Source organism: Helianthus annuus, chromosome 15 (genome assembly GCF_002127325.2).
Source record: "Helianthus annuus cultivar XRQ/B chromosome 15, HanXRQr2.0-SUNRISE, whole genome shotgun sequence".
Taxonomy (NCBI): domain Eukaryota; kingdom Viridiplantae; phylum Streptophyta; class Magnoliopsida; order Asterales; family Asteraceae; genus Helianthus; species Helianthus annuus.
Window position 1 is genome coordinate 18,570,230 of NC_035447.2, and position 10,268 is coordinate 18,580,497.

The following is a 10,268-nucleotide window of genomic DNA, read 5'->3' on the forward strand; positions in this document are numbered from 1 at the left end:
CACTAGATGACTGAATCACACGTAGGCCATACAGTAAAATATATTTGTTTAATAGTAAAAAATATTAAAAAAATAAATAAATAATTAATGAGTCAGGCCGACGCACTGGAATGGTCCTTCCAAGGACGCATAAATATGTGGGACACGTGTCAGCTTCTAAGGACATGGACACATCAACATAACATGCGGACTCTTCCGAAGCTCAGTGGTCCTTCCAAGGACGCATAAACATGTCGGACACGTGTCAGCTTCTAAGGACATAGACACATCAACATAACATGCGGACTCTTCCGAAGCTCAGTGGTCCTTCCAAGGACACAGGAGAGTGACAAAATTAAAAACCCTCTTGGTCAACCAACAATTTCGTAATTTTATTACTCTAAATAAGCAACAAAAATATGCATTGGAACTTGTACATTGTGCTTTGGGGTTTTTTCAAAAAAAAAAAACTTCATTTTTTTATTTTTAACCCAAAGGGTTTTACCTTTGCAATTTTAACCCTACATAATTTGTTTTTTTTTAACTTTAACCCAAAACTTTTCATTACTTTTAACCCAAAGGTTTTTACCTTTTGCAATTTTAACCCTACATAATTTGTTTTTTTAACTTTAACCCAAAACTCTTCATTATTTACAATTTAACTTCACAACTTTTGTCACTTATACTTTTCATCTTTGGCAAATTTTCGGTTTACGTATAGTTCTAAATTTTTCGAGTTAATACGACGCAACGTACGAGTGTGGTTCAGCTTTTTTATGTTTTGTTTCAAATTTTACAAGTTAACACGGCGCAACGTGCATGTATGGTTCAACTTTTTTACCTATATTTTTTCATGTTTGACAGGTTCGTCGCAACACGCAGATCCTAGGTCGAGTCATGTTGGTGGTCGATAATGGTTGTGTGACATTAGTACTATTTGACACCGTTTTACGCCCCACCGCAACACGGCGTGTGCTTTGAGGGTTTTCCAAAGAAAAAATAGTTATGCATATAGTTGTTGTAACCTTGGCCTTGGGGGTTTTCCAAAAAAATGGTTTTTTTTTTTACTTTTCACCTAAAAGTATTTCATAAATTACTTTTAACCCAAAACTATTTGTTTTTTACTTTTAACCCAAAACTTTTTATCTTTTGCAATCTATCCTCACAACTTTTTTTACTTTCAACTTTGGTCCTTTATAGTTTTCATATTCCGCAAATTTTTTGCTTTATGCTTGGTTCTAAATTTTGTGACTTAACACATCGCAACGTTCGTCTTTGGTTTAACGTTTTTACATTTCGTTCTAAATTTTGCGACTTAACACGACGCAACGTGCATTTGTGGGTGAACGTTTTTACATCGTCTATTTTCCCCGTTTGACAGGTTTAACATAACGTGCGAGTCCTAGATCGACTGCGTCTTTGGTTTAATATTTTTACGTTTCGTTCTAAATTTTGCGAGTTAACACGATGCAATGTGCGTCTTTGGGTGAACGTTTTTTACATCGTCTATTTCTTCCCCGTTTGACAGGTTTAACATAACGTACAGGTTCTAGATCGACTTAGTTATAATTAAAGAATCCCCGCCGCATTGCGGCGGGTCTCAATCCTAGTTTTCCACTAATTTACATATTTGTGCGCATTGAGGAGTGTACCTCATGCTTTGAGAATTAAATTTTTTTTTTTTCTAATTTTTAACCAAATACTATTTAGTTTTTACTTATAACACCAAAACTTTCATCTTTTGTAATTTAAGCTCACAACTTTTGTATTTTCATCTTGGGTTCCCTATATACTTTTCATCTCATGCAAATTTTTCGTTTTTACGTTCCATTCTAATTTTACAAGATAACACAACACAACTTGTGTGTGGTTCAACGTTTTTACATCGTCTATTTTTTCCCGTTTGACAGGTTCGTCGCAACGCGTGGGTTCTAGATCAACCTAGTTATTCTTTTCTATGTTTTACGTTTCAATCTAAGTTATTCACATAAACATGCCTCAAATTCAGTGTTGATAGCCCCGCCACAACACGGACGTGGTTAATACTAGTTTCCATAAATTTAAAAGGTTTACAATGTATAATATCAATATGGATGGTTGTGGGCAAGAGAACTTGTACCAAATAACCAAAGTCATGGGTTGTGCAAGCCCAAAGCATAAATACCTTGCCGTGCATAATAATGATGGTGATGGTGATGGTGATGGTGATGGTGATGGTGATGGTGATGGTGATGGTGATGGTGATGGTGATGGTGATGATGATGATAATGATAATGATAATGATGATAATGATGATGATAATAATAATAATAATAATAATAATAATAATAATAATAATAATAATAATAATAATAGTTAAATCTCATTTTAATCCCTGTGATTTAGGTCATTTTGCCAATTTAGTCTAAATGTTTTATTTTTCGCCTGTGGGTTCAAAAATGTTTTACAACTGCCATTTTAATCCATTGAGCTAACTTCGTTCATTTTTTTTGTTAATGATAAGGGCAATTTGGTCATTTTATATGGCTGAATTGACCTTCTAGTTAACAGAATTACATATAAAATAACCGAATTGCCCTTCTCGTTAAGAAAAAAATGGACGAAGTTAGCTCAGTGGATTAAAATGGCAACGGTAAAACATTTTTGAACCCACAGGCGAAAAATGAAACCTTTGAATTAAATTGGTAAAATGACCTAAAGCACAGGGATTAACATGACATTTAACTCTTATTGGACAAAACTAATATTTTTAAACGATTTGGTTCCTATTTAACCAAAATGTAATCCCAAACACCCTCTAAATCATTTAACTTTTTGTTAAAATTTCATGAGATAAATAATATTTAAGGTACTAAGTGCACTCACTAGTCACTACCCACAGTACCCTTATGGGCTCAACTAGTGAGCGAGATCAACCTTATTTTTAGTAAAACTACCCGAAGCTATCTAATCATTACAATAATTCTCGTTTTCCATTTTGTAACTAAACTAAACTAATTTTATTAATTCAAACAATTTAAAAGTTTACATAAAAATAAATAATAAAACTAAAAAATTACAGTAATTTCATTAATCCAGTCAGTTTTCCTTTTCATTTCCGTTGTTTAAACCAGGAGGTTAATTATGTATTTTTTTTGTTAGTTGTTCAAACCAGAAGGTTAATTATGTAATCTTTTTGTTAGTTTTTTTTTTTTAATTTTTTAACCCGTTTATTTTACTTTAAAAACCAAAATCGTAGCTACATCTTCCTCTTGTTATAACCACCAATTACCACCGACTGCAAACCACCACCGAAGACGCCACCCCACCGCTACTCGCCTCCGCCACCACCTAACACCGCCACCTATCACTAGGAATGAGCATGGTACTCGTTCGGTATCGAAAGTACTAGTACCGAAAAATGGGGAAAATTGGTACCCCTACCCAATATACTGGTACGGTTACCGGTGTTTTACCAGTTTCCGGTATCAAGAAACGGGGAAATTGGGTACGAGTACCGAATATACCCGGTACGGTACCGGTACCCTATACCAAATGCTCATCCGTACCTACCCCAATATTGTCCATTAAGACTTGTACAACCTACTATTTGGCCGTTGTGAATTATTTAGGCCAAATATGGTCCATTAACACATATATGATCTACTACTGTTTATCGTGATCCATTAAGGCACAATATTGTCCATTAAGACTTGTAGGATCAACTATTTGGCCGTTGTGAATTATTTAGGCCTAATATGGTCCATTAACACATATATGATCTACTACTGTGTATCGTGATCCATTAAGGCCCAATATTGTCCATTAAGACTTGTACGATCTACTATTGTGCATTGTGGTCGATTAACACATATATGATCTATTATTTGTCTTTGTGATTCATTTAGGCCCAATACGGTCCATTAAGACATGTATGATCCACTAAGGTCTAATATGGTTCATTAAGACATGTATGATCCACTATTGGCCATTCTAATCCATTTAGGCCCAACATGGTCCATTAAGACATGTTTGACTACTATTCTCCATTATGATCCATTAAGGCCAAATATGGTCCATTAACAGATATATATGACCCACTATTGGCCATTGTGATCTATTAAGGCCCAATATGGTCTATTAATACAATATGATTAGGGATGAGCTCAGTATCGGTAAGAAAATACCGCTACCGAAAATCGTCAACTATGGGTACAGGCACCGGTACTGAAAATGTTCAGTACGATACTCTATGTTACCGGTATTTGAAAATTAAACCCGGTGTAATATTGGTACCGTACCGAAAACGCCAAAAAGTGGGTACCGAAAATAATTCGGTACGAGAAATTTGGCACTAGTACTAATTTTGCATACATTAAAAATGTATATAAACGTAACTAATATGCATACTCTTACATATAATTTAGAAGAAAACACATATCGTTAGAATATATAACATTAATAATAGGATAAATTTTTAAATATGTAGTAAGATTTTTTTTTGTTTTGTAATATTAACTAATATAATTTTTCAAATGAGAATATTAATTGAGAGGAGTTTTGAATGATATATTTTGGTGGGAAGTTTTAGAATGAAATATTTTGGGAGAAGTTATTTTGGGGGTAAGTTTAACTGTTAAAAATATATAACTAATATCAATCAGTTTTATATTTTATAGATGTTTTCATATACATTAGATATCTAATGTTGGTTTTTTGGCTCAAACATGAGGTATGGATGGAGTTGTAATGTGGGCTTGGCTTGTGTGATATGGACTGGCGCTGGTCTAATGTCTTTGGGCTTATTAGGCTACTATCACTGCTGGGCTTGGGAGTTGACTGCTGGGCTCGTTGAAGTTATTGAGAAGTTGGGCTGAAGCCTGATATCTTGGAGCATCCAGTATATAAGACAGAGGCTCATATCAGTCGTCACATAACAACACGTCGAGATATTTTTTTGAGTGTCTAGAAGTTTCTCTTTCAACCAGTTTCTTTCTCTCTCTCATCTGCGATCTAGGGTTTCACTGTAAAGGTCTTGATTCTTGTTGAATCAAAGGCTTATAGTTTAGATCTGTTTAGTTCGTGTGAGATTATCTCTTTGATAAGAGATAATCTCTGTGAGTTGAGTGTAGTAGATTAGTTTCTGGTGTATCGTCAATCTTGTTCCAGTGTATATTTTTTGGGTAATAAAATTAGGTTTGGGTATTCTGCGTTCGTTGTTCTTGATACCTGTTGGTTTTGACATGGTATCAGAGCAATAGCTCTCGATTCATCGTCTTCCGCTTGCGTTCATCGGTTGGATATGGTTTTCTTGGTGCCGACTTCTCAACATCCGCCACAAGCCGCAACCCAACTAACTATTTCCCCAATTGTTGAAACAAAAAGTCCATCATGAAACACCCACGTCAAATCTTGAAAAAAAAATGTTAACTTTGTGGGTCAAAGTTGATGGAAAACGGCAATAACAGCGGAGTAGTAGTGGTGAGAATCATACCCACAGTCTGAGGCTGTCTGATGTGGTCTCTGATTGTTCAAGAAGATGGTTTCAAGATACCCTGAAAGAGGCCAAAGCAGGGGATCTGTCTAAAGTTACTATTAAATCAAATCTAAAGTTATTTGTTGATGCATAGGTTCAAAGATATGGGTGATAATGAAAGGGGATAAGGAACTCGTTGGAACTCTCAAGGGTTTCGATGTCTATGTTAACATGGTTCTCGAAGACGTCACTGAATATGAAATCTTACCCGAGGAGTGTAGGATTACAAAGCTTGACCGGATTCTGCTTAATGGAAATAACATAGCAATTTTGGTTCCTGGTGGTTCTCTAGACGTAGAATGAACAAGAAACTGAGTTACAGGTAGTCTTTGGATTGATTTGCTATTATCTCATGTAAGTTTTTCGTCCTTATTAGCTCTTGGAGTACTCGGTAAGAACCTCTTTCATATTTATTTTGTCTCAATCATTTGTTTTATCTGATGTAGTCTTATTTTGGCTGGGTTAGGGGTTTATATTGAAACTGAGATTTAGGGCACGTTACTTGTTCTTGTATGTTAAGATCTGTAGTGTGTCCGTTAAGTCTTGCTGAGAGTTAAAGCAGATCGTCGTGTTGATGATCTGTATGTGTGAGACTGAATGTAGATCTGGCTGATTGAGTCTTATCTTGTAAAGGTTATACTATCTTGAAGTTATTTCTTCGATAGTCTTTGTCTGTGTCTCACTGGTCTTGGATTCTTCATGTTTTGAGTCTGACCGTAGTGAGGTTTGTGTAGGATCATTGTGTTGGTGATCTTATTTGTTTTTTATTCGTCTCTTTGAGACTTCATCACCGATCATAGTGATATTAGTTCACTGGTCTAGGTGATGCTTATTTTTTTTCACACTGGTCTAGGGTCGTTTGTAGATTCTTCGTGTTGTTGAGTCTAGTCCCGTTAGATCGTAGTGTTGTTTTCTATCAGTTCTTCGCGTTGTTGATCTGAGTTATACAGACTTGTTTTGTAGTTGCACTGGTTTAGAGTTGTCTTTAGTTTCTTATATTGGTTGAATCTAAGCTCTTTAAGACGGTAGTGCCGATTTGTATCATATTTTTGTTATGAGTAATCTGTGTTGTGTGGTTCGTGAATTGACCATATCTTGATGGGTTTTTTTTGTTTATCAAATTGAATCATGATGGTTTGTTTGACTCGTATGTCATGTTTTTAAATGTTGTCTTGGACTGTCGAAGTGCCTTCTGGATGTAGTCCTGATGTCTTATTGTTCATGATCTTGTTGAGTTGTTGTACAGTTAGTCGAATCATGTGGTTCGAGTGTTTTCAAACCATTTGAATTGTCAAGATTGGCCTCGTATGTTTTTTACTGTCGTGCATATTCTTTGTGTGAGATGTTGTTTCTTAATTGTAAATCATGTGACTCTTATATGCAATCAGAAGTTGTTTTGGCAGTAATTGTTTTCTGATGAAGAATATTGTGATTCTTCTTATTATGAGACCTGTTTCTTGTATCTTATGTTTTGGCATTGTTTGTGAAGTTGTAAATGTTTTTTTTTATAAAAGTCAAACTAGTTTTTAAGCTCTTCAGAAGGTTGTCTTTAAGGCTTGTTTCTAAAAATTTAAAGTTGTGTGACTTTATATATGTTATTAGATGTGGATATATTTCTATGTTATTTGGATATGTTGTATGGTTTTAGCGATGATCGTAGAAATTATAGTGCAACCTTAAGCAATTTTGATTGTATCTTTGTCAATGAGGTGAGCATAAAGTTCATTGGTTGATTTAAAGTAATTTTTGAGCTAGCCTTCTTGAGATAAAACTGGTATTTTTAATGGCATGATTACTACTTGTTTTTCCTATTTGCTAAGTTGAGTGAAAATTGTTAAGTGTGTGAGATGTCTAATACAAAGTTGAACTTCAAAGTATTTTTTTTCTCTGTTAATTTTTTAAAAGAGAAAATTCAATTTTTGAAAGACTAATTCTTTTTTGGTTTCTAGGAGTACTAAAGACTTTGTTTGTAACTACAAATTAATGATTTGTTTTAGAATTGGTTTGTCTTTCAAATAAAAACAATCAAAGTTATTTGTTAATGGTGTTATCAAAAAATGTGTTTAGTCTTACTCTTAAAAATTGTTTAGAAGTTCTTGTTTAGGTTTGTTATCTAGCACATTTTATGGTCCTCATGTCTGTCTGTTATAAATATGTGAGTCTTGTATTTTTTTCAGTCAAATGATTATATTGGTTGAGTGAACTATGTGTTTTATAGATTCAGCATGTTGTATTTGTTCAACATTATACTTGGATACTGTAACAGTACTGTGTGTTTTTTCCCTATGAGATTTTTTCTTTCTAACATTGGAATGTGTTTTTTGTTTACACAGAAAAGTTTATTGGTTGTAAGCTTTATCTCATAGAAATTTGTGTAATTCCTCTTTGTATCATGCTTGTTTGGATCGTGAATTTCAGCTTCTGTGTAGAATAATGGTTTTCTAATCTGTATGATCTTTTGTAAATGTAAAACTGGTTGTGCTTACACGCTAGTCATTTTTTGTTCTTGAACTCTTGTTTAGTAAGTTCGTCTTATGTCTTGAGTTTATACAAAAGATCTTGGTTAGAGTTTTTATTTGAGGATCAACTAACACAGATCGTCCGGGTATTATACAAGTTTGTACGTTTAGAGTTGTTCCATAAAATTGTTTGGACAGTCTTCATGTTTGTGTGTTGATTGCATGAGTTTTTCAATTAAAATTTTCATGTTATAGAAAGTTGATTATTGGTTAATTCGCATACAAATTTCATTTTCTAACAATCCAAAGTTAGCATTGAAATCTTTGTGTTATAATGTGATATTACATACTTTTTGGTTTTGTTTTTTCGTAACAGTACGGTTTTAGATTTACTGAATTTTTGAGGGTATCTTTTTGAAGAAAAGGGGTTTATTTGAATAAAAAGGTTAGTTTGAAATTGGAATTTTTAATTGTTCTAATCTTGGGTTTAGTTGATGGGCTTCTACAGAGATTCAATGTTTTAGAGTGTCTGCCAGAGAACTTAAGGGGCTGCTTATGACAAGTTAAGTCTGGGTACTATGAGGTTCCTGATGGACTTTTGTTAGATGCAGTGTGAAGGTTCCAGCATTCATTTTAAAAGGATCATTCAACTAGGGCTTATAGAGAGTTGGGCGTCTTAGTTCTTTTCGCAATGATGAACCCGTTCTTATTGTTGTCATTTTGTCTCATGATTTGCTGAATAACGCGCTTCTTAGGCTGCTTATGGGGTGTGAGATTTTTGGATTATTCTTCTACGTAAAAGAAGATGATGGGGTATGATGCTGCAAATTCGGCATTTAATTATCGGTCCAAACATTTTGAGATGTCTTACGAAGGAGCTCCATCCTAAAGCTTATTCTGAAGTGTGTAAGTTTATTTTTCGGAACTATTAACATGTTTGAAATATAAAACTGAGGGCGGGTGTTAAAAATATATAACTAATATCAATCAGTTTTATATTTTATAGATGTTTTCATATACATTAGATATCTAATGTTGGTTTTTTGGCTCAAACATGAGGTATGGATGGAGTTGTAATGTGGGCTTGGCTTGTGTGATATGGACTGGCGCTGGTCTAATGTCTTTGGGCTTATTGGGCTACTATCACTGCTGGGCTTGGGAGTTGACTGCTGGGCTCGTTGAAGTTATTGAGAAGTTGGGCTGAAGCCGGATATCTTGGAGCATCCAGTATATAAGACAGAGGCTCATATCAGTCGTCACATAACAACACGTCGAGATATTTTTTTGAGTGTCTAGAAGTTTCTCTTTCAACCAGTTTCTTTCTCTCTCTCTCATCTGCGATCTAGGGTTTCACTGTAAAGGTCTTGATTCTTGTTGAATCAAAGGCTTATAGTTTAGATCTGTTTAGTTCGTGTGAGATTATCTCTTTGATAAGAGATAATCTCTGTGAGTTGAGTGTAGTAGATTAGTTTCTGGTGTATCGTCAATCTTGTTCCAGTGTATATTTTTTGGGTAATAAAATTAGGTTTGGGTATTCTGCGTTCGTTGTTCTTGATACCTGTTGGTTTTGACATTAACTTTTAGAATGAAATATTTTGATGGGAAGTTTTAGGATGAAATATATTGGTGTGAAGTTTTAGGATTATATATTTTGAAGGAAAATTTAAATTTTAGGAAAAATATTTTGGTGGGAAGTTTTAGAATGAAAATATTTTGGGAAATTTTTTAATGTATTTTAAGTTTAACATTTAGTCACACATTTTTTCATGACATTTGATAATATTTCGTCACACGAAAATAAACAAAGTGACAATGATGTGATGAATGTTATGTAAAGGCCCGTGATTTATTTTTAAATTTTAAGTGTAGATATTGTATAACATTTGGTCACAGAAAATAATATACATAACCATATGTATTAAATTTTAGCCACAAAATATATAATGTGATCGTAGATCATATTTAAATTCTATAAAACTGATGTTTTATGACTCAAATATTAGGTGTCCTATTACAATGTATTATAATAACACCATAATGATTAAGCGTACTATAAAGGTTAAATTTATAAGACCTAAGTGTCTAGTGTCTTTTCAAGTTATATTATAATAAAACTCTAGCGAATAAACGTCCTATAAAACTAATGTTTTATGACTCAAATATCAAGTGTCCTATTACGGTGTATTATAATAACACCACAATGATTAAGCGTCCTATAAAGTTTAAAGTTATAAGACCCAAGTGTCAAGTGTCCTATTAAGTTAAGTTCTAATATGACTTCGACTAGAAAGGGTCGTATAACACTGAGCATTTAT